General features: G+C 45.6%; 1 pseudogene; it reads left to right on the top strand.

The window, feature by feature from the left end:
- Positions 1-24703: 24703 nt before the first annotated feature.
- Positions 24704-25479, top strand: LOC127310408 (pathogenesis-related protein 1-like; annotated as a pseudogene).
- The last annotated feature ends 351 nt before the right edge of the window (positions 25480-25830 follow it).

Here is a 25830-nt window from a genome sequence, read left to right as displayed (position 1 = left end):
AATACTTCTCGTGCATCCAAACCTTAACCCAAACCTATGCCATTTGTGTCCACCATACCTACCTACTACATGGTATTTTCTGCCATTCCAAGTAAATACTTCATGTGCTACCTTTAAACAATTCAAAACTTAGTATATCTTATTTGTGTCAATGTTTCATAGCTCATGAGGAAGTATGTGGTGTTTTATCTTTCAATCTTGTTGGGCAACTTTCACCAATGGACTAGTGGCTTCATCCGCTTATCTAATAATTTTGCAAAAAGAGCTGGCAATGGGATTCCCAGTCCCAAATTAATTAAACTAAATAGACACTCCTCCATGGTATGTGATTGATGGACGGCACCCGAAGGATTCGGTTAGCCATGGCTTGTGTAAGCAAAGGTTGGGGGGAGTGTCATCATCATCATAAAGCTAAAATAAAAAGGCACTCCTTCATGGTATGAGATTGTTGGCAGGCACCCGAGGATTCGGTTAGCCATGGTTTGTGAAAGAAAGGTTGGAAGGAGTGCCACACAAAATGAAAATAATATGGGAGCCGCTCTTAGGAGGTTGTCTGGCAAGGGGGTTAGAGTACCCGCTACCAGTCGTTGACAACAACAAACACCCCTCAAAATGTTACTTTTATTATCTCTATATGATTTCAAAACCAAAAAAGCTCTAGCACATGATTTAATCCCTGCTTCCCTCTGTGAAGGGCCTGTCTTTTACTTTATGTTGAGTCAGTAAACCTATTTCCCTCCATCTCAAGCAAGCATTTGAGTAGTTCTGATCAAACCATTATATTGTGATTTGCTTCATCATGTCTTTTATTCTTCCTTGTTCAGTACAAGTTTTATCTGAATGAATATAGCTTTGCACGTTATCAATGATTATGAAGAGACCATTATGATTGAGTATGCAAGTTGTGCCTTATAAACTTTAACATGAGAGCGCTGCTCAATGAGATAAATATAATCTGTTAATTGTTCTCTGACCAAGAACGAAGTTTGCCATCACCAATTATGATTTCTTATGCACCTTTACTTGTGATTACCTTATACTTGTTTCAAGTTGAGTTATGAAAGGTTGTTTACTATAATGTCTTGTGTGAATGAATATGATGCTTCTTGTCCGTATTTTATTTATCGACTCTTCACTCCATAAACATGTGGTCCTGTCTATCGAGCTCAGTTTCGCTTGGGGACAAGCGAAGTCTAAGCTTGGGGGGAGTTGATACGTCCAATTTGCATCACTATTTTATATCATAATTTGCTGTTATTCATTGATATATTTCATATTGGGACACAATACTTATGTTATTTCATCTATTTTGCATGTTTCATCATTATTGGAGGATCAAGCACCGGAGCGAGGATTCTCACTGAAAAAGCACCGTCGTAACGCAATATTTCGGAAGATCAACTGGGAGAAAATTATACCAAAAATCCTATTTTTCAAGATGACGCAGGAAGCCGAAGGAGGGGCCAGAGGACCCAGGGGTGGGCCCACACCCTAGGGCGGCGCGGCCCATGCCCTGGCCGCGCCGCCATGTGGTCTGGGGGGCCCACGACCCCTTTCGCCTCCTTTTCTTCGCGAAATCCTTCGTCCCGAAAACCTAAGCCACAGAGGGTACCTCGCGAAGAGTTACAGCCGCCTCTGCGGGGCGGAGAACACCAGAGAGAAAAGAGCTCTCCGGCGGGCGAGAACTGGCCGGGGAAATTCCCTCCGGGAGGGGGAAATCGACGCCATCGTCACCGTCATCGAGCTGGACATCATCTCCATCACCATCATCATCATCTCCACCATCATCACCGCCGTCATCACCGCTGGACACCGTCACCGCCATAGCAATTTGGGTTTGATCTTGATTGTTTGATAGGGGAAACTCTCCCGGTATCGATCTCTGCTTGTTGTTGATGCTATTGAGTGAAACCATTGAACCAAGTTTATGTTCAGATTGTTATTCATCATCATATCACCTCTGATCATGTTCCATATGATGTCTCGTGAGTAGTTCGTTTAGTTCTTGAGGACATGGGTGAAGTCTAAATGTTAGTAGTGAACTATGGTTGAGTAATATTCAATGGTGTGATATTTAAGTTGTGGTGTTATTCTTCTAGTGGTGTCATGTGAACGTCGACTACATGACACTTCACCATTTATGGGCCTAGGGGAATGCATCTTGTATTCGTTTGCCAATTGCGGGGTTGCCGGAGTGACAGAAACCTAAACCCCCGCTGGTATATCGATGCAGGAGGGATCGTAGGATCTCAGAGTTTAAGGCTGTGGTTAGATTTATTCTTAATTACTTTCTTGTAGTTGCGGATGCTTGCAAGGGGTATAATCACAAGTATGTATTAGTCCTAGGAAGGGCGGTACATTAGCATAGGTTCACCCACACAGCACTTATCATAACAATGAAGATTATTTAGCCGTATGTAGCGAAAGCACTAGACTAAAATCCCGTGTGTCCTCGAGAACGTTTGGTCATTATAAGTAAACAAACCGGCTTGTCCTTTGTGCTAAAAAGGATTGGGCCACTCGCTGCAATTGTTACTCTCGCAATTTACTTACTCGTACTTTATTCGCTTGTTATATCAAAACCCCCTGAATACTTGTCTGTGAGCATTTACAGTGAATCCTTCATCGAAACTGCTTGTCAACACCTTCTGCTCCTCGTTGGGATCGACATTCTTACTTATCGAAGATACTACGATACACCCCCTATACTTGTGGGTCATCAGCAACAAGTTTCCTTAAGTGGATCACCCAAGGTTTCACAAGTAAGAAAATGCTCATTAGTGGCGCACCAAAAATCACATTCTGTGGCGCATGGGCGGTGCGCCACAGAATTCTCGCCACAACTATAAGAATTGTGTGACGCACCTGCCCATACGCCATAGAAAGTCTTATTTCTGTGGCCACAGAAAGAGAAAATCTTATTTATGTGGCGCACCAGCGGTGGTGCGCCATAAAATTCTTTTTTGAATTTCAAAAAAATGGTGGCCAGATCTAGATCTGGGGCTGCCGATTTTTTTAATTTTTTATGAAATTCGCCGAAAGGTCGCCGGAGGTGGGTGGTGGGGTTGGTTGGGTGTGTGGATGGGTGGGTGGGGTGGGTGGTGGAGGAGGCTGGGCGGATGGGGTGGTGGTGGTGGTGGAGGAGGAGGTGGTGATGGAGGAGGAGGAGGAGGTGGTGATGGAGGAGGAGGTGGTGGTGGAGGAGGAGGTGGTCACCGGAGGAGGAGAAGGTTGTGGTGGTCGTGGTCGCGGTCGCCGGAGGAGGAGGTGGTCGCCGGAGTAGGAGGAGGTTGTCGGGTGTGAGTGAAGAAGGAGAAGGGAGAAGGGAGGAGAAAGAGGAGAAGGGAGAAAGAGGAGAAGTGGAGAAGGAGGAGAAGGGAAAAGAGAAGAAGGAGAAGTAGAGGAGGAGGCCCCCGAAATTCAAAATTCCGCACTAGAATTCTGTGGCACATGGGCTTATGGTGTGCCATAGATTTTTTTCCAATTTTCTATATTTGGAGGAAAAAATCTTGACTTTGCCATAACTTTGTACTCTTTTCGAATTTGACGATTCTAAAAATTTTCCGACCGGGCAAGCCTGGGTGAATTATGATGTACAATTTTCTTGGAAACATTTTGATATATTGTGCCGTTTATATTTCGAGTTCGTATGCAACCAGGAATCCGGTTTGATGATTTTCCAACGCAATTTTGCAAAAAAAGTCGAAATTCATATTTGTTAATTTTCAGTGGTACTAGATGACATAATACATGGGCATCTTGAAGGAGTTTATTTTTTGAAATTTCTATCTATTTCTTTTGTATTTTACAATGCTAAAAAAGGCGATCCACGGAGGGGGGTGGAGTTGCGTGGGGAGCAAAAAATCTTTTGTTGGTTCGACCTGAAGATCGCGTTCGAGAAACACTTCAGGGGCACCTACAAGAGACCTGCCACAACAAGCGACCTACAAGCATGTATCCAGAAGAAGAATGAAACCTCTCGAGCTTTTCTCACTCGGTGGTTAGCAACAAGAAACGAGTGCGAGAACGTAGATAATCGCACAGCTATGCACGCCTTCATAGGTGGTTTGCAGCGAGGAGGGCTGCTCCGGCACAAGCTAACTTGCCTGATCAACGAGAATAATCTGACCTTAGATGACATTATCGACATCGCCAGCACTCACAACGCCGCTGATGGCGACACAGGTGGAGAGCTCGCAGCCATAGCCGTACCTCCGCATCAGCAAAAGAAGAACCGTGACAACGGCGGCAACAACAACAACAAGCGGAAGAACCCCTCTGACGGCCAAAAAAGCGGCGGATCCGACATGGTTGCCATGGCGTTCCAACGCGGAGATCAAGGAGGCAGAAGAGGCCGCGACGTGGAGGCGGAGCCGACAGGGGCCAGCAACGCACTGACGAGGTCATCGTCACTGGATTCCGCGCTCCTCAAACTTATGAAGAGTAAAGAGACATGCCATGTTTAGCCCACGTTGATCCGGCTACTGGCAAGTCCTCACACACTAACCGCAACTGCAAGTGGGTCAATGATCTGAAGACTGATCTGGAAGAAGGATACAAGCGTGCCCGGAAGCACATCCCGCGCGGAAAAGGAGGCAAAGGCAAAAACAAGGAAAAGGACGAGGAATGTTCCGACGCAATGGATGAGGATGACGCTTCGTCGGATCCCAACGAGGGTTCCGCAGCTAACAATTCCAACCCCTTCGTCAAAAAGAGTGTTGGAGCATACCACACCTTCTTCGGAACCCCGACGGTCAAGGCCAACAAATCAGCCCTTCGGATCCTGAACGCCACGCTTCCGGCTGTGCCACAGTACGTCAAGTGGTCGAAAAGCCTGTGTACCTTCGACAGGACGGATCATCCTACTGCATCCCCAAAGAGTGTTATGCTTTGGTTGTGAGTCCCCGCATCGACGGGTTTGACTGCTCCAAGTGCCTCATGGACGGTGGAGCTAGCCTGAATCATGTACCTGGAGACTCTAGATAAGATGAACCTTACCAAGGAACAGCTCAAACACAACACCACTGAATTTCATGGTGTGGTTCCAGGTAAAAAGGCAAACTCTCTTGGTAGCATCAAACTTCCTGTGGCCTTCGGTGATGTTAATAATTTCCAAGAAATGATCACGTTTGAGGTTGTGCCCTTCAAGAGCTCCTACCATATCATTTTCGGCAGGCCCACCTACCACAAGTCCCACGCAAGGGCGTGCTACATCTACAATAAGTTCAAGATTCTGGGTCCTAACGGTATGATCACCGTATCCGGAGATTACAAGAAAGCTCGAGAATGCGAGGTAGGCGAAGCCGCCTTCGCAGAATATGTGATATCTGAAGAGGAGCTGCAAGGCTACAGAGCCGTGGTGGACCCAAAGGAAATGCATACCACCAAGAAGTAGGTCTTCGAACAGAAAACTTCGTTCAAGGCCGCGATAGACACCAAGAAGGTCGACCTCAAGGTAGGCGACAATTCCAAGCAAGTGTCTATCGAAGCTGGCCTGGACCCCAAATAGGAAGACGCGCTCGTCGAGTTCCTCTGAGCTAACATGGATATCTTCGCATGGCAACCTTCTGACATGTCCGGAGTACCAAGGGAACTCGCCGAGCACTACCTCAACATAAATCCGGGTGCAAAACCGGTGAAGAAAGCTATGCGACGCTTTGGAGACAAGAAGCGCCGCACCATAGGGATGGAATTAGCAAAGTTACTAGAGGCAGGTTTTGTAGTAGAAGTTATCCATACTGAGTGGGTCGCAAACCCCATCCTTGTACCCAAAAAGAATTCAGAAATACTAAGAATGTGCATCGATTACTCCGGCTTGAATAAGCATTGTCCGAATGATCCGTTCCCCTTGCCGCGCATTGACCAAGTCATTGATTTGATGGCAGGGCGTAACCCTTCTGTGTTTTCTTGACGCATATTCCGGGTATCACTAGATCCGGATGAAGAAGTCCGACCAAAAGGCGACCTCGTTCATCACACCCTTTGGCACTTACTACTACGTCACCATGCCTTTTGGTTTGAAAAACGCAGGTGCCACCTACCAAGGTACGATGCAGCGGTGCTTGAAGGACCAAATTGGCCGGAACGTACATGCTTTCGTCGACCACATCGTGGTCATGACCCAGAGAGGATCCGACTTGATCAGCGACCTCACGGAAACCTTTGAAAATCTCCGACTGTACAAGATGATATTGAATCCGCTGAAGTGCGTCTTTGTTTGCCAGCCGGAAAACTCCTTGGTTTCATTGTATTTCACATAGGCATTGAGGTTAACCCAGAGAATATGAAGGCAATTATGTGCGTCAAGAGGCCAACTTGTCTCAAAGATTTGTAACGACTAACTGGTTGCATTGCTGCAATTAGTATGTTTGTTAGCCGTCTTGGCGAAAAGGCGCTACCTTTGTACAAATTGCTGAAGAAAACAGATAAATTTGTCTGGACGACACAGTAGATGCAACATTTCAGGGGTTGAGGGACATATTCTCTTCCCCACTTATCTTGGCAGCTCCGGAAGAGTCAGAGCCTATGCTCCTCTACCTGGCAGCCTCCAACAAGATCATCAGTCTCGTTGTCGTGGTGGAGCGAAAGGAAGAAGGTCATGAATATGGAGTCCAAAGGCCAGTCTATTACATTAGCGAGGTACTGACAGAATACAAACAGAGATACCTTCACGTTCAGAAGCTAGCCTATGGCGTGTTCCTAGGTAGCTGGAAGCTGCGACACTACTTCCAAGAGCATCTCATGATAGTTGTGAGCAAAGCTCCATTGTCAACCATCATCAACAACTCCGACGCAACATGGCGCATAGCAAAGTGGGGCATAGAACTCTCTGTCTTCGACATCAACTACAAAGCCAGAACCTCGATCAAGTCCCAAATATTGGCGGATTTTGTCGCCGATTGGACTGAGGCTCCGGATGGTCACCCTATGCCGGAACCTGAAACTTGGGTCATGCATTTCGACGGATCCAAGCAGCATCAAGGCTCGGGGGCTGGAGTCACCCTGAAATCACCAACCGGAGAAGAACTACAGTATGTTTTGCAGATCCACTTTGAAGCTACAAACAATATGGCGGAATACGAGGCTCTACTGCATGGTCTGGGCATCGCTAAGGAAATTGGGATTAAGCACATCATATGCTGTGAAGATTCCGACCTGGTGGCACAACAAGTAGCCGGAACCTGGAACGCCAGAAACTCCATTATGGTGGCTTACAGAGACGAAGTTGACGAGAACGCAAAGTGCTTCCTAGGATATGAATTCAAGTACATCAGGAGAGACGATAACACAGCGGCAGATATACTGTCCAAGCTCGGATTCGACAGGAAACCCATTCCGCCCGAAATTTTCCTTGAGCATCTAAGGATACCCTCGGTGAAGGGTGCTAACCCGGAAAACCCAGATGTGGAAGTGTCTCCAGCTAAGGAGGTGATGGTATTCACTCCGACTTGGACCCAACCTTTCTTGGATTACCTCATTGACCGAAGAAAGTTGCCGGAGGACGAAGTCCTCGCGCGACAGGTCGTTAGACAAGCAAGATCCTACACAATAGCTGATGGACAACTCTATAAACGAAGTCCAAACGGGGTATTTCTGAAATGCTTCTCAAGTCAAGATGGCATCGAAATCCTCAGAGAGATCCATGCAGGGGATTGCGGGGATCATGCCGCCCCGAGATCCCTCGTTGCAAAAGCTTTCCAGCAAGGTTTTTACAGGCTCACGGCTAAATAAGATGCTGAGAAAATAGTGAAAACCTGCCGAGGTTGTCAGTACTACGCTACTCAAACAAACGCTCCAGCTCAGGAGCAGAAGACCATCCCTATCACTTTGTCGTTCGCGGTCTGGGGGCTCGATATGGTCGGAAAATTAAAGAAATCGTCTCTTGGCAGTTTTGAGTACCTCTTGGTTGCTATTGACAAGTTCAGTATGTGGATCGAGGCAAAGCCAGTGAGAAAAGCCGATGGTGCTACGGCACTAAAATTCGTTTGAAGCCTCGTAGTGAGATATGGGATCCCAGACAGCATAATCACAGACAACGACACGAACTTCGCTCAGGGAGAACTCAAGGATTATTGCAATGACGTAGAGATCCGGCTTGACCTTGCATCTATGGCTCATCCACAGTTCAATGGACAGGTCGAGCGAGCCAATGGCCTCATACTAGCCAGAGTCAAACCTTGCCTTGAAGAACCGTTGCGCCGTGCAGCCGGAGCCTATGCTAAGGAGTTAGATTCTTTTCTGTGGATTTTACGAACTACCCCTAACAGGTCAACTGGATTTACACCATTCTTTCTAGTATACGGATCTGAAGTTGTGCTCCCCTCCGACATCATCCATGATTCCCCAGGAGTTTCCGCCTACAATGAAGAAACTGCTGACGAGGCTCGACAGCTATCTATGGACTTGATCGAAGAATCTCGGAATTTAGCTGACCAACGTTCCACCATTTACCAGCAGAAACTCCGACGCTATCATAGTCGTCGAGTTCGGAACCACTCGTTTAAGGAAGGTGACTTGGTCCTCCGCCTTCGGCAGGTGAAATAACATAAGTTGCAATCTCCTTGGAAAGGACCTTTCATCGTCAGCAAAGTGTTGCACAACGGATCTTACTATCTCGTTGATTTCTGTGAGTTAAAGATAGACCTGCCAATTGGCACCGAAAACGCAAGCGAGAGGATACGGATGACATATACGATGAAACAGATCGTCCTTGGAATATAGCACAGCTACATCGTTTCCACACTTAGCATTTTTTCGCATTACATACTTTGTAATAGTTTTGATACATGATCAATAAAATAAAGCATATGGTTCACTCTTTGAGTCTTTTACCTTCTTTAGTTGTTCATTTTTGGATCATGTTTATTTTTCTGACTAAAACCGCAGAGCTGGATGTTTCCGCCTAGGCGTGTATGAAAGTTGTGATTTTTCAAAATAATCCTTAGGACGTGAGCTTAAGTTTTCTGGTGGATGAGTTTTTTTTGCGAACTTATGGATTACTGGCAGCGATTTCCGGCACCTCGGTTGGGGAGTTGTTTCCACGGTTATTGACGGATTGCCATTGGGCTTCGTCGCCGTCAGCTAGTATTTTCCGGCTAAAGGTCTTCCGGCTCATGGAAGGTCAAATAAGCAAGCCGGAAAACTTAGAAACTAGCACTTGCTTTTAACAAACGAAACATGCATATAATGTCAAACAGATAGCAGGATAAGTTTTTTCCGCCCATGCACTCGTTTCGTCCTAGCTACTTAAAAATATTTAAGTTATATTACAAACCCTCGATGGGGCCAAAATGACGCAGTGTTTATGATTTTCCCGCAGGAACAAGTTCTCACTTCTCCTTGGTCGGAGAAGAATGACCCTCATCGTCAGCTTGTGCTTTGGTCTTCTCCGCTTCCTTAGCCCGAGAAGAAACCACATCATCATCGCTATCTTCAGCCTCCTTCGCTGGAGAAGAAGCGCCTTTATCATTGCCTTTGGACTTGTTATTCTCAGCATCCGGCTGGTCTGGCCTCCGCTTTGCGCTCCTTCTCCAGCTCCGCCTCGAGAGGTTCATCAGCAGGAAGCACAACCTTGTCGTAGAATTCGTCGTGTCGGATGCGCCGTGCGATCCTGGTGTCATAGCCATTGCACGCATCCAAGAGCGCATCTGCATCAACATCCGGTGGAATGCCTGCAGTGGTCACGTCGATGTCTAGTTCCGGAGCACGAGCGAGGCACATCGCCAGGGACATTTGAGCGGCGCCTCTGGCGGAAGAGGCTTGGAGGTTAGCAACAAGCTCCGGCAGGACATCCATTCTCTGGATAAGTTAGCGGACATCGCAGGTGCGGCTCTCTTTGATCACCAAGTTATGGCAGATCTTGCGGCAAGTGGAGATTAGGTCCCCGCAGTCGTCTTCGGCAAGTTTGATCAAGTCATCGCGCGGAAATATCTCGCGTCAGGCTTAATCGTATCCAAGTGGCTCTATACAAGTTGAACAAAGTTAGACGTCCTTCAGGGTTACGAAGTACTTATTTGGTTTTGGGGTTCCGGATACTTACCCATGATGTCGGAGTTGAGAAGGTCCCAACCGTGCTCCGCCGTCCTCATGTAGGTCTAAAGGTGTTGGACATTCACTTGGAGGATCTTGAGAGTAGCACTATCCTTCCTCCGCTTCTCCACCAGATCAGCTTTCTCTCGGATAAACTCGGAGTTCTTTTCGGTCAACTGCTTCTCAGCAAGTTCCCGCTTTTCCTCCGCCTCCTTCAGCTTAGACTCCAGGTCTTTATGGGCGGAGCACAGGGATTCCAACTCTGAGGATTGATACGCGTACAGCATGCGACCGTTGGGAACCCCAAGAGGAAGGTGTGATGCGTACAGCGGCAAGTTTTCCCTCAGTACAAGGTTTATCGAACCAGTAGGAGCCAAGAAGCACGTTGAAGGTTGATGGCGGCGAAGTGTAGTGCGGCGCAACACCAGGGATTCCGGCGCCAACGTGGAACCTGCACAACACAACCAAAGTACTTTGTCCCAACGTAACAGCGAGGTTGTCAATCCCACCGGCTTGCTGTAACAAAGGATTAGATGTATAGTGTGGATGATGATTGTTTGCAGAAAACAGTAGAACAAGTATTGCAGTAGATTGTATTCGATGTAAAAGAATGGACCGGGGTCCACAGTTCACTAGTGGTGTCTCTCCGATAAGAATAAGCATGTTGGGTAAACAAATTACAGTTGGGCAATTGACAAATAGAGAGGGCATGACCATGCACATACATGATATGATGAGTATAGTGAGATTTAATTGGGCATTACGACAAAGTACATAGACCGCTATCCAGCATGCATCTATGCCTAAAAAGTCCACCTTCAGGTTATCATCCGAACCCCTTCCAGTATTAAGTTGCAAACAACAGACAATTGCATTAAGTATGGTGCGTAATGTAATCAACAACTACATCCTTAGACATAGCATCGATGTTTTATCCCTAGTGGCAACAAAGACATCCACAACCTTAGAACTTTCTCATCACTGTCCTGCATTTAATGGAGGCATGAACCCACTATCGAGCATAAATACTCCCTCTTGGAGTTACTAGCAAAAACTTGGCCAGAGCCTCTACTAACAACGGAGAGCATGCAAGATCATAAACAACACATAGGTAATAGATTGATAATCAACATAACATAGTATTCTCTATCCATCGGATCCCAACAAACACAACATATAGCATTACAGATAGATGATCTTGATCATGTTAGGCAGCTCACAAGACCCGACAATGAAGCACAATTAGGAGAAGACGACCATCTAGCTACTGCTATGGACCCATAGTCCAGGGGTGAACTACTCACTCATCACTCCGGAGGCGACCATGGCGGTGATGAGTCCTCCGGGAGATGATTCCCCTCTCCGGCAGGGTGCCGGAGGCGATCTCCTGAATCCCCCGAGATGGGATTGGCGGCGGCGGCGTCTCTGGAAGGTTTTCCGTATCGTGGCTCTCGGTACTGGGGCTATTGTCGACGAAGACTTAAGTAGGCGGAAGGGCAGGTCAGGAGGCGTCACGGGGGCCCCCCCTGGGCCGCGCCACCCTAGTGTGGCAGCGCCCCGTGGCCCCACTTCGTCTCTCCCTCGGACTTCTGGAAGCTTCGTGGCAAAATAGGCCCCTGGGCGTTGATTTCGTCCAATTCCGAGAATATTTCCTTACTAGGATTTCTGAAACCAAAAACAACAGAAAACAGCAACTGGCTCTTCGGGATCTCGTTAATAGGTTAGTGCCGGAAAATGCATAAATATGACATAAAGTATGCATAAAACATGTAGGTATCATCAATAAAGTGGCATGGAACATAAGAAATTATCGATACGTCGGAGACGTATCAGCATCCCCAAGCTTAGTTCATGCTCGTCCCGAGTAGGTAAATGATAACAAAGATAATTTCTGGAGTGACATGCCATCATAATCTTGATCATACTATTGTAAACACATGTAATGAATGCAGCGATCAAAGCAATGGTAAATGACATGAGTAAACAAATGAATCATATAGCAAAGACTTTTCATGAATAGTACTTTCAAGACAAGCATCAATAAGTCTTGCATAAGACTTAACTCATAAAGCAATAATTCAAAGTAGAGGTATCGAAGCAACACAAAGGAACATTAAGTTTCAGCGGTTGCTTTCAACTTGTAACATGTGTATCTCATGGATAGTTGTCAATGCAAAGTAATATAACAAGTGCAATATGCAAGTATGTAAGAATCAATGCACAGTTCACACAAGTGTTTGCTTCTTGAGGTGGAGAGAGATAGGTGAACTGACTCAACATAAAAGTAAAAGAAAGGCCCTTCGCAGAGGGAAGCATTGATTGCTATATTTGTGCTAGAGCTTTGGTTTTGAAAACAAGAAACAATTTTGTCAACGGTAGTAATAAAGCATATGCATCATGTAAATTATGTCCTACAAGTTGCAAGTCTCATGCACAGTATACTAATAGTGCCCGCACCTTGTCCTAATTAGCTCGGATTACCTGGATTATCATCGCAATACATATGTTTTAACCAAGTGTCACAAAGGGGTACCTCTATGCCGCCTGTACAAAGGTCTAAGGAGAAAGCTCGCATTGGATTTCTCGCTTTTGATTATTCTCAACTTAGACATCCATACCGGGACAACATAGACAACAGATAATGGACTCTTCTTTAATGCTTAAGCATTTTAGCAACAATTAATGTTCTCATATGAGATTGAGGATATTTGTCCAAAACTGAAACTTCCACCATGATTCATGGCTTTAGTTAGCGGCCCAATGTTCTTCTCTAACAGTATGCATGCTCTAACCATTCAACTAGTGGTAAATCGCCCTTACTTCGGACAAGACGGACATGCATAGCAACTCACATGATATTCAACAAAGAGTAGTTGATGGCGTCCCCAGGAACATGGTTATCGCACAACAAGCAACTTAATAAGAGATAAAGTGCATAAGTACATATTCAATACCACAATAGTTTTTAGGCTATTTGTCCCATGAGCTATATATTGCAAAGGTAGAGGATAGAAATTTAAAGGTAGCACTCAAGCAATTTACTTTGGAATGGCGGAGAAATACCATGTAGTAGGTAGGTATGGTGGACACAAATGGCATAGTGGTTGGCTCAAGGATTTTGGATGCATGAGAAGTATTCCCTCTCGATACAAGGTTTAGGCTAGCAATGTTATTTGAAACAAACACAAGTATGAACCGGTACAGAAAAACTCACATAAAAGACATATTGTAAACATTATAAGACTCTACACCGTCTTCCTTGTTGTTCAACCCTTACTAGAAATTATCTAGACCTTAGAGAGACCAATTATGCAAACCAAATTTTAGCAAGCTCTATGTATTTCTTCATTAATAGGTGCAAAGTATATGGTGCAAGAGCTTAAACATGAGCACAACAATTGCCAAGTATCAAATTATCCAAGACATTTTACCAATTACTACATGTAGCATTTCCCGTTTCCAACCATATAACAATTTAACGAAGAAGATTCAACCTTCACCATGAATACTATGAGTAAAGCCTAAGGACATATTTGTCCATATGCAACAGTGGAGCGTGTCTCTCTCCCATACAATGAATGCTAGGATCCACTTTATTCAAACAAAAACAAAAACAAACCGACGCTCCAAGCAAAGTGCATAAGATGTGATGGAATAAAAATATAGTTTCACTAGAGGAACCTGATAATGTTGTCGATGAAGAAGGGGATGCCTTGGGCATCCCCAAGCTTAGACGCTTGAATCTTCTTGAAATATGCAGGGGTGAACCACCGGGGCATCCCCAAGCTTAGAGCTTTCACTCTCCTTGATCATATTGTATCATCCCCCTCTCTTGATCCTTGAAAACTTCCTCCACACCAAACTCAAAACAACTCATTAGAGGGTTAGTGCATAATAAAAATTCACATGTTCAGAGGTGACATAATCATTCTTAACACTTCTGGACATTGCACAAAGCTACTGAAAATTAATGGAATCGAAAAATCCATCAAGCATAGCAAAACAGGCAATGTGAAATAAAAGGCAGAATCTGTCAAAACAGAACAGTTCGTAAAGACGAATTTCTAAGAGGCACCACACTTGCTCAAATGAAAATGCTCAAATTGAATGAAAGTTGCGTACATATCTGAGGATCACTCACGTAAATTGGCATAATTTTCTGAGTTACCTACAGAGAATTAGGTCCAAATTCGTGACAGCAAAGAAATCTGTTTCTGCACAGTAATCCAAATCTAGTATGAACCTTACTATCAAAGATTTACTTGGCACAACAATGCATCAAAATAAGATAAGGAGAGGTTGATACAGTAGTAACAACTTACAAGACTCAAATATAAAATAAAAGTGCAGTAGTAAAATCATGGGTTGTCTCCCACAAGCGCTTTTTCTTTAACGCCTTTCAGCTAGGCGCAGAAAGTGTGTATCAAGTATTATCAAGAGACGAAGCATCAACATCATAATTTGTTCTAATGATAGAATCAAAAGGTAACTTCATTCTCTTTCTAGGGAAGTGTTCCATACCTTTCTTGAGAGGAAATTGATATTTAATATTACCTTCCTTCATGTCAATAACAGCACCAACAGTTCGAAGAAAAGGTCTTCCCAATATAATAGGACAAGATGCATTGCATTCAATATGCAAGACAACAAAATCAACGGGGACAAGGTTATTGTTAACGGTAATGTGAACATTATCAACTCTCCCCAAAGGTTTCTTTGTAGAATTATCAGCAAGATTAACATCCAAATAACAATTTTTTAATGGTGGCAAGTCAAGCATATTATAGATTTTCTTAGGCATAACGGAAATACTTACACCAAGATCACATAAAGCATTACAATCAAAGTCATTGACCTTCATCTTAATGATGGGCTCCCAACCATCCTCTAACTTCCTAGGAATAGAAGCTTCGCGTTCTAATTTCTCTTCTCTAGCTTTTATGAGAGCATTTGTAATATGTTTCGTGAAAGCCAAGTTTATAGCACTAGCATTAGGACTCTTAGCAAGTTTTTGTAAGAACTTTATAACTTCGGAGATGTGGCAATCATCAGAATCCAAACCATTATAATCTAAAGCAATGGGATCATTATCTCCAATGTTGGAAAAAATTTCAGCAGTTTTATCACAGGCAGTTTCAAATAGCTTTAGCAATTTCTGTGCTTTTTCGCTTTGCATTAGAAGTGGAATCATTGCCAACACCAATTCTTTTACCATTAATAGTAGGAGGTGCAGCAACATGTGGAGCATTAGCATCGCTAGTGGTGGTAATAGTCCATACTTTAGCTATATTATCTTCTTTAGCATTTTCTTCTTTTTCCCACCTAGCACGCACTTCGGCCATCAATCTTATATTCTCATTAATTCTAACTTGGATGGAATTTGCTGTAGTAACAATTTTATTATTATGATTTTCATTAGGCATAACTTTCGATTTCAAAAGATCAAAATCACCAGCAAGACTATCGACTTTAGAAGCAAGTATATCGATTTTTCCAAGCTTTTCTTCAACAGATTTGTTAAAAACAGTTTGTGTACTAATAAAATTTTTAAGCATGGCTTCAAGTCCAGGGGGTGTGTTCCTATTATTGTTGTAAAAATTCCCATAAGAATTACCATAACCGTTACCATTATTATAAGGATATGGCCTATAGTTGTTACTAGAATTATTCCGATAAGCATTGTTGTTGAAATTATTATTTTTAATGAAATTCACATCAACATGTTCTTCTTGAGCAACCAATGAAGCTAACGGAACATTATTAGGATCCACATTAGTCCTACCATTCACAAGCATAGACATAATAGCATCAATCTTATCACTCAAGGAAGAGGTTTCTTCGACATAATTTACCTTCTTACCTTGTGGAGCTCTTTCCGTGTGCCATTCAGAGTAATTAATCATCATATTATCAAGAAACTTTGTTGCTTCGCCTAGAGTGATGGACATAAAGGTACCTCCAGCAGCTGAATCCAATAGGTTCCGCGAAGAAAAATTCAGTCCTGCATAAAAGGTTTGGATGATCATCCAAGTAGTCAGTCCATGGGTTGGGCAATTTTTAACCAAAGATTTCATTCTTTCCCAAGCTTGGGCAACATGCTCATTATCCAATTGTTTAAAATTCATTATGCTACTCCTCAAAGATATAATTTTAGCAGGGGGATAATATCTACCAATAAAAGCATCCTTGCATTTAGTCCATGAATCAATACTATTCTTAGGCAGAGATAGCAACCAATCTTTAGCTCTTCCTCTTAATGAGAAAGGGAACAATTTTAATTTTATAATGTCACCATCTACATCCTTATACTTTTTCATTTCACACAATTCAACAAAATTATTAAGGTGGGCAGCAGCATCATCAGAACTAACACCACAAAATTGCTCTCGCATAACAAGATTCAGTAAAGCAGGTTTAATTTCAAAGAATTCTGCTGTAGTAGCAGGTGGAGCAATAGGTGTGCATAAGAAATCATTATTATTTGTGGTTGTGAAGTCACACAACTTAGTATTTTCAGGAGTACCCATTTTAGCAGTAGTAAATAAAGCAAACTAGATAAAGTAAATCCAAGTAACTAATAATTTTTTTTGTATTTTTAATATAGCGAACAAGATAGAAAATAAAGTAAAACTAGCAACTAATTTTTTTGTGTTTTGATATAATGCAGCAAACAAGAAAGTAAATAAAATAAAGCAAGACAAAAACAAAGTAAAGAGATTGGATGTGGAGACTCCCCTTGCAGCGTGTCTTGATCTCCCCAGCAACAGCGCCAGAAAACAATCTTGATACGCGTACAGCACGCGACCGTTGGGAACCCCAAGAGGATGGTGTGATGCGTACATCGGCAAGTTTTCCCTCAGTAAGAAACCAAGGTTTATCGAACCAGTAGGAGCCACGAAGCACGTTGAAGGTTGATGGCGGCGAAGTGTAGTGCGGCGCAACACCAGGGATTCCGGCGCCAACGTGGAACCTGCACAACACAACCAAAGTACTTTGTCCTAACATAACAGTGAGGTTGTCAATCTCACCGGCTTGCTGTAACAAAGGATTAGATGTATAGTGTGGATGATGATTGTTTGCAGAAAACAGTAGAACAAGTATTGCAGTAGATTGTATTCGATGTAAAAGAATGGACCGGGGTCCACAGTTCACTAGTGGTGTCTCTCCGATAAGAATAAGCATGTTGGGTGAACAAATTACAGTTGGAAAATTGACAAATAGAGAGGGCATGACCATGCACATACATGATATGATGAGTATAGTGAGATTTAATTGGGCATTACGACAAAGTACATAGACCGCTATCCAGCATGCATCTATGCCTAAAAAGTCCACCTTCAGGTTATCATCCGAACCCCTTCCAGTATTAAGTTGCAAACAACAGACAATTGCATTAAGTATGGTGCGTAATGTAATCAACAACTACATCCTTAGACATAGCATCAATGTTTTATCCCTAGTGGCAACAGCACATCCACAACCTTAGAACTTTACATCCTTGTCCTGCATTTAATGGAGGCATGAACCCACTATCGAGCATAAATACTCCCTCTTGGAGTTACTAGCAAAAACTTGGCCAGAGCCTCTACTAACAACGGAGAGCATGCAAGATCATAAACAACACATAGGTAATAGATTGATAATCAACATAACATAGTATTCTCTATCCATCGGATCCCAACAAACACAACATATAGCATTACAGATAGATGATCTTGATCATGTTAGGTAGCTCACAAGACCCGACAATGAAGCACAATTAGGAGAAGACGACCATCTAGCTACTGCTATGGACCCATAGTCCAGGGGTGAACTACTCACTCATCACTCCGGAGGCGACCATAGCGGTGAAGAGTCCTCCGGGAGATGATTCCCCTCTCCGGCAGGGTGCCGGTGGCGATCTCCTGAATCTCCCGAGATGGGATTAACGGCGGCGGCGTCTCTGGAAGGTTTTCCGTATCGTGGCTCTCGGTACAGGGGCTATTGTCGACGAAGACTTAAGTAGGCGGAAGGGCAGGTCAGGAGGCGTCACGGGGGCCCCACACGCTAGGGCCGCGCGGGCCCCCCTAGGCCGCGCCGCCCTAGTGTGGCGGCGCCCCGTGGCCCCACTTCGTCTCTCCCTCGGACTTCTGGAAGCTTCGTGGCAAAATAGGCCCCGGGGCGTTGATTTCGTCCAATTCCGAGAATATTTCCTTACTAGGATTTCTGAAACCAAAAACAACAACTGGCTCTTCGGCATCTCGTTAATAGGTTAGTGCCGAAAAATGCATAAATATGACATAAAGTATGCATAAAACATGTAGGTATCATCAATAAAGTGGCATGGAACATAAGAAATTATCGATACGTCGGAGACGTATCAAGGATGCAGTTGCCAGGGAAGTAGAAGCACCTATTCAAATAAACAAAGTAAGTTCAAAGTCGGAAATTTGGAATAATGACAGTTTGGTCGGAGACATACCTTGGGCTTCTGCCAGCAGTTTTTCCAGCTCCGCAATATTTTCTTTGGCGTCGTGAATTTGATCCGCCTGCCAAGGGTAGCGTGGCACTGCAGAGAGATGTTCTTGTGGAGCTCGTAGTGTAGCGCTTGTTGTTCCTGCGACAATGCAAAGTAAAGGATAAGTTCCGATTGCACATAGTTAAGTGTAGATGTTTTCGAAGCATCATTGCCAGAAATTTTCCGCCATGGCGCTTGGGGGCTACCACGACACTTTAAAATTTCTCAGGTTAGTTCACTCAAAGTATGAAAGTGCAAGTTATTGTCAAGTTTCCACCTAGATACTTGGGGGCTACTGGGAAGATTGGTTTACATTGCGTTTGACGAGGAGTTGGTCGAAGAACTCAGAGATCTCCCTTTTGTGATTTTGAATCTCGGAAGATTCAACATCAGCTTTACACCATGCATTGTTTAGCATGGAGTTCAGTAGGTCTTGTTCGAGCTCCCACTTCTCCGCTTCCGTAAGTTTGTTGAAAAACTTATGGGAATACGCCTTGGGAGTAGCGTAGAGATCGGAGGGATCGCCGAATTTAGTCGGAAATGCGATGACCTCCTTAGCCGAAGCTTCAGCCTTATCTGCAGAGGTGACTCCGCCTCCTCTGGACCTTTGTCTTGGGACCCCTCCGGCGCAGCTCGCTTTGTTCCGGAGCAGCTTTCGCCTTTTTTCTCGCTGCTCACCGGAATGATTTCCACCTGAGTGTCGGCGGCGGGATCAGTGGCGGGGTGAGCCTCAAGCGGAGTAGGTTGGGGAGGTGGGTTGGAGGCACTTGGTGGAGCTGGGGTGGTGGGTCCAACGGCCGGAGACATCTTCAAAAACTGTTTATATGCTTCTGGGTGCTAGCCCGCGAAGCGGTGACCTTCTGGCTCCTGCACCAAGTAAAGAAAAACATATAAGCAATAAAACTTTAACCTCACAACTAGGAGATTGTGTTTCGGAGCTCTTACGTGGCTCCGGGAAGCAGCGGGCGAGATCCCCTTCCGGCTGTGGACAACAGTTTGATGTGGTCACGCTCCGCCTTCTTGGAGTCGAGGCATTGGGGAGCTTTGGTCCAAGCCTTCTTGGCGGAGGCCTCGCCGCTGGTTCCGGCATCAGTGCCAGAAACCTTGGCGCGGGGACATTTTGGAACGCGTGGAGCAGCTTTCTTCTTTGGAGCTTGTTCTTCCTCCTCGTCCTCCGGATCCTCCTCCACCATTCCGGCGTCAACAGGTAGACGGAACACATCTCTGAAACTATCCTCCTCCAAAGAATTGAGCTGATAGAGGAAACGTTGAGGAAGTTAGAACATTTCAAGTAAAAAGAAGCTAAAAGACTAAGTGAGAAAACGCACCAGAGGGCACTTGTTGTTGATGAACATATCTTTGTTGATATCTGGGACCTCCTGGCCCCAGGTGAACTTCACGAGTGTCCGGATCCTATTGTTCAGAGAATCCATCGGAAGGTTGTCCTTGGTCACCCGCAGTTGGTTGTCGACTCCGGAGTATTCGCAGATTAGCAGCTTATTGTATTTGAGCGGCTGGATCCGACGGGTGAACCAGCTCAAGGTCAAGTCCATTCCGGTTAAACCGTCATGGACCAGCCAAGAGATCCTTCGCGCCATCTTGTCCAGCTTCGGGTACTGGGCGAGAGCGGGAAGAGGCTCCAGCTGGCGAGTTCCTCCGGAGCTTTGTTGGCAAAGGCGGGGAGACCATCATGGACGCCCGGAACTGGGATATTCTTCACGTAAAACCATCCGGAGTTCCAGTACCGAACAGATTCATGGGAGGCAAGAGCCAGATAGACCCTCTTGGTGCGGAGCACAAACGTCATGCTTCCGCAGTTACCATGGCTTTGTCCTTGGTCTCCTTCTTGACTCGATAAAAGAATTGCCAGAGGCGGATATCAGGACGAACTCCGAGATGACCCTCGCAGAGAGTCGTGAAGTTGGAGAGGAGGAGAAAGGAGTTCGGGCATATGTTATGAGGCTGGAGGCCATAAGTGTTAAGCACTGACAGGAAGAACTCGGAAGGTGGAAGAGAGATAGAGATTGCGCTCCACCCAGGCCTTGGTGAAAACTCGTTCGTCAGGTTCCAGGGTCGGAGTGCTGGAGTCCTTGTTGAAACTCCACATATCCGGAGCGATGAGACCTTCCTTTTTGAAGGCTCTTAGTTCCGACTCTGTCACTTTGCTGGGCCACCATTGACCCTTCTCCTCCTCATGGTTCCGAGCCTTCGAACCTTTCTTCTGCTCCGCCTCCAGGACTTTAGCAGCCATTCTAGCTTGTCCTTCTAATTCCGCTTGGAGTTCTTCAGCTGTTGGGATCCGACCAAGGATGTTGCTGGACGAGGCGGAATAAGGTTGAGCTAGCCTAATATCGGAAATATTGGGCGGAAGGAATGCTAAAGGCTCAACGAATGTTGGTTCTGTTGGGTTTGGCGGTGGACTATTCAGAGAGCTATCAGTGAACCTAGGGGAGCTAATGGACATTTTTCCGGCTGCATGCATATGGTAAAACGCTTAGGAAGTCGACTCCTCGCTAAGTCTATCTTCTACAAGCCCGATGAACTTACCGGCAATGGCGTGGCGGTTCCCCGTTACGCCGGCGAGGAAGACGGTCCCGGACTTGACGCGTAGGGCTCCGGCGAGACCACGAATTGGCAGTGGAGACGAAACGCCGATCAACCGCGAGCAACTCGGGACGAGGGAGGTCCTGGAGCGGCAGTGCTTGAAGCTTTCTGGGGAAGAGTTCGCCGAAAGTGAGATTTGACCGGCGGCGTTGGCGCGAGGAAGAAGACGAAGTGGTGATCATGGTGGAAAAGTGAGAATGACCGCACACGTACGGTATTTATAGGCCGCGCGTGGAGATTTGTGAGGCGGTCCTGCGGTTGGAACGGAACAGTCGCACCATTGGATGATTGCCAAGTGTCCTAGGTCAGAAGTGGTGAAATGGACGCAGTGGTGACCTAACTGCACGTCTCCGAAATTTTCTGTTCAAGTTCGCAGATCAGAAAATTTAGCGCGGGAAAATGGAGAGTTATGTGCGATGTGGGCATGAAATCTTCTAAGTTACCGTTACAGAAGAACAAATGACTTCCGGTTGAATGAAGTCGGAAACGATGAAGTTTTGGAAGCTCTTCGAAATTCTCTTCGGATCCGAATAGAGGAAGGTGGAAGAATGACGAATCTTGAAGAACTTCGGGGGCTACTGTTGTGGGTATACTTTATGGGTGTATCAATGACGTGGTCTAGATCCGACAAGTCCGGGTGGCCCACATATGGTGATGGTGGCATATGGCCCATCGGGCAGCCCAATTGTTGTTGATAGAAGATGGGTGAAGTCCAGCCCAGGAACAGGAGCCGGATCTGAACCGACCTATGCGGGAAGTCGAATCTGTGAAGGCCCATGAAGTATCCGGATCCAATACGGAGCATAAGAAAAGGTGGATCCTTGACGTGCACGGCAATGTGATATTCCGTAGTTAGGCATCTTGTATTCCGGCTAGGACTCTCCGGGTAAATCTTAGATCCGAGCGTCTTTATAAGCCGGATCCCGGGAGCCCTAGGGGGACAACCACAACTCATTGTAACAACGCGAAGCGCCCAGATAGTTCCAGACAAGCAGCAGTAGGCCCTGTCATTGTGCAGGTGTTCCGAAGCTGGGTAGATCGCGTACCACCGTTCCAAGGACTCACCGCCCGATGGCCCCTACTTCTTCTCCCCCTCGTGAGGATCCCTCCTCCGAGCTACCATTGAATAGGTAACGATATAGATTGTTCAGTACATGGAGCTTGAACCATAAGTGATGCACTTTTAAAAAAAATAGTTTAGAATACATGACAAGAATGATCAGGTATGGCATGTTTAATGTGAGTAGGGCTACGGTCAGAACCAGAGGGTACAACTGGTGATCTCTTTTTCAAGGATATGTCCTGGGAGACGTATCTGTTTCATAGAAGAAGGGCCAGAAGGCCAATGTACAACACACTTCTGGCACAGCCGGAGAGTGCAACACCACACTGCCCTCGGGAAGGCAGCACACACCCACTACGCAACTACTCGCGACATCTCCATTTTCCCTCGTCTACAAGACTACCCCTGAACAGGCCAGCCACACGCCACAACTCCGCTTCTTCTGAGATCCGAGAGACGACCGCGTTCAAAGATGGGATGGCGCCTTCAAAGACGATGTCGTTCCTGTGACGCCACAAGCACCAGCAAAGAAGGGTGACAGCTGTCTAGAGATCTCGATCCTTACCCGGACCACCTTGCTTCGATTGGAACCAGGGAACGAAACTTGTGTCAGCCTATGGCATCAAATGGATCTTGCCCCACCACCCCAGACACTTCGCCCAGACCTTCCTAGACAGGATGCATCCAAGCAGAAGGTGATCAAGCGTCTCATCCTCTTGGTCTCAGAACGGGCAGTTTGCCGGGTGTGGGAGGCCACGCCTACTCTACCTGTCCGCCGTCCAGCACCTGTTCTTGGCTGCCAGCCACAGGAATACCCTGCAATTTGGCGGAGCTCTGGACCGCCAAAATCTGAACCGCCCTAGCCATCTCCACTCTAGCTCCGAACATCGCACGATAACAGGATCGCGCCGAGTAACGGTGGTCATGCTCCCATCTCCATCAGAAAGCATCCTCCACGCCCTCAGCAAGGGCAATGCCCGTCAGATGATCTGCCAGCTGGAAGAGCTCTCCGATAGCCACTGCGCTCAGATCCGAAGGAATGTCGTCTAACCAGCTCCCTGCCAAGCCCTCGCGGACCCTTCTCTGTCTGAGGGCGCGCCTCGGCACCGCCTCAAATAGGGTCGATGCTAACTCACAGATCCGCCCCTCCGGAAGCCAGTTATCCGTCCAGAAGAAAGTACTCGCCCCATCTCCCAACACTGAATAGGTAGCCCCCTCAAAGAGCTGCTTCGCCATCTTGGGCACCTGAATGTTAAGCTTCTTCCACGGCTTGGAATCGTCCATACGCTGCAGCCACAACCATCTGGTCCTCAGAGCCAAGTTCATCATTTTGATATTGGGGATTCCAAGTCCGCCCCATTCCTTAGGCGTGCAAACTTTGTCCCACGCCACTAAACAGTGGCCACCCTTGACGTCCTTCCTTCCCTTCCAGAGGAAACCTCTTAACAGCTGGTGATCTCATCATCCTCTCCTCTGAGGTTGAACACAACGCCAGCGAGCGATGAACCTGTAAGGGGCAGGGGTTGGAACAATCAGAGCACTTAACACATGTCTTGGCATAGTGACTACCATACTGTTTAAGTTTGTTAGCCTCACTTATGAATGTTTTTACAATGTTATAATTTAAAATAGGAACACAATTCACCGTTGTAATTCAGAATAAGAATAAATTTCACTGTTCAGCTCACTACTTCCAGGGCGTGCCGCCGTGCCAGTTCTTGCTAGTATCTGTATATGTAAACATATTTCTTGATAACGGTTGACACTAAAGAAGAGGCTCCTTACTATCCAATAAAAAATTCAGACAATGCGCTCGCATTTGCGAGGGCCACTATGCTAGTTTTTATAATATTACGATTTACTTGACGGTAGTACGGGTCATATATACTACACAATTAGAAAGTACAAAATCCCATTCTTGCACAAATTTCTAGCTTATGTAACAGATGGATACATTATGACAGTACATACACCTAACCCAGTGAGACTACAAATTTACAATTGGTACATATAGCATACCCCAAACATGTGTTAGAACCTTGGTAAAGCAGTAGTGTAGAACTAAGCTGCCTAAGAATAAATTCATCTGAAAATCCCACCACAAACAATACCTGAAAACTCCATGAAGCAAGAACAGAACAATGAGAGATAGAGTTAGGTACCAGCCTTCGAGGGACTCCCGTGGTGTAAGCATTGCCTGCGTGCCAATGATGGGGAAGAAATCCATATTTGAATCCTGTTGAGAAAACACGATTTTTTCTTTTGCCGGTAATTTCAAAAGCAAATTCGATCATCCATGTCCCAATCCCGCCGGACACACTCTCTGCTAACCCTTCTAGAATATAGGCCCCCTAGTCTAGTCAGCTAGCAGCCCCTAAAGAAAAGTCAGTAGTCAGCGCACATGGGAGAATATTCCGGCAGTCTAGGCGGAGACTTGGCTTGATCGGAATTCTCGTGCACCTATAAATAAATGTACGCAGCCGATGAACACCCATAAGCCATTATAAGTCTGCAAGAACTTTCCATCATCCATCAGTGTACACTTACCGACTGTCAAAATGGTGGCTGATTGTGTGATCACCAACGAATGCGCCCTGGCGGTGTCAGCCGACCGGATGTGGAAGGAAGGCCTGCGCGGATTTCTTTGTCGCCGTGAATGTGGAGGGCGATGGTGGCCCTGGCAGCGTCACCACCTCGAGTCTCAGCACTGCCGCAGCCGCTGCCTCAGGCGGTAGCTTCGTAAGGGGGCGCGTGGTGGCGCGCGACAACGCGGCGTGGGTGCTTAGGACTGAGGTGCTGGAGAGCAGAAAGGTGAGGAACCAGCTCAAGTTTCTGGTGAACGAGGTGAAGTTTGAGGTGGCTGGGGACGACGCCTGTTTGGCCAAGTTCAGGGTGGAGTACGAGAGGATCGACGGCGACGGTGCGCTGGCACCAGAGGACCAAGCGGTGATTGTTGAGGGTTACCTCGGCATTTTAAAGGCAATTGAGGCCTACCTTGTCGCCAACCCTTCCGAGTTTGCCTAATTCAACACAGAAGAGAAAGATGACGGAGATTATGGAGTCATGGTGAAGAATAAAGAAGTATAAGGGGTTTGACTTTTATTTCAGGGTGTGTTTGAGTATTTTGCTTCAACAAATAATATACATTTCTCACAAAAAAATACATGCATATGTATGTGCCTGCATGGTTGGTTTATTGAAGATTTCATATGTATAATACACGTTGTCAGAGATTTTAAATAATTAACATTTATCTCTTTGGAAGTCTAATCCATGGATATTTCAGTGTTCACCGTCATGTCTTAAGGGGTTTGTCAGAGATTTTAAATAATTAACATTTATCTCTTTGGAAGTCTAAGCCACAGATTCATTGATGTTAGAGGCCTTTAGCTATTAGACTAGCCACAATGGAAGTATCATAGGTAGTATCATGCATGTCATGTAGGCAAAAATCTTATGGGACACATCAATTAATGAGGAGAGAGGTGAGAGTAGTATCATAGGTAGATACAATATCATAGCACGTAAAACTAGAAATTTTAGTGGTAAACACATCATGTACACATATTTGCATTGAGATTCTACAAAATATTAAATAGGAGGAACTATGATACTAATTCATTATACTATGCATTGT

The sequence above is a fragment of the Lolium perenne genome, chromosome 6 (assembly GCF_019359855.2).
Source record: "Lolium perenne isolate Kyuss_39 chromosome 6, Kyuss_2.0, whole genome shotgun sequence".
Taxonomy (NCBI): Eukaryota; Viridiplantae; Streptophyta; class Magnoliopsida; order Poales; family Poaceae; genus Lolium; species Lolium perenne.
The sequence above is the reverse complement of the archived record's forward strand: the minus strand, read 5'-3'. Positions and strand labels throughout refer to the sequence as shown.